The following is a 569-nucleotide window of genomic DNA, read 5'->3' on the forward strand; positions in this document are numbered from 1 at the left end:
AATAGAATGGAGAAAATACAAGAAATGTTTAAAAAGGACCTAGAAGAACTAAAGAGCAAACAAACAATGATGAACAAGAGAATAAATGAAATTTAAAATTCTCTAGAGGGATCAATAGCAAAATAACTGAGGCAGAAGAATGGATAAGTGACCTGGAAGATAAAATAGTGGAAATAACTACTGCAGAGCAGAATAAAGAAAAAAGAATGAAAAGAATTGAAGACAGTCTCAGAGACCTCTGGGATAAGATTAAACTCACCAACATTCAAATTATAGGGGTCCCAGAAGAAGAAGAGAAAAAGAAAGGGACTGAGAAAATATTTTGAAGAGATTATAGTTGAAAATGTCCCTAATATGGGAAAAGGAATAGTTAATCAAGTCCAGGAGGCACAGAGAGTCCCATACAGGATAAATCCAAGGAGAAACATGCCAAGACACATATTAATCATACTATCAAAAAGCGGAAAAACCTACAACCAAGACTAGTCTACCCAACAAGGATCTCATTCAGATTGGACGGAGAAATTAAAACCTTTACAGACAAGCAAAACTAACAGAATTCAGCAGCA

Source organism: Physeter macrocephalus, chromosome 5 (assembly GCF_002837175.3).
Source record: "Physeter macrocephalus isolate SW-GA chromosome 5, ASM283717v5, whole genome shotgun sequence".
NCBI classification, from domain to species: Eukaryota; Metazoa; Chordata; class Mammalia; order Artiodactyla; family Physeteridae; genus Physeter; species Physeter macrocephalus.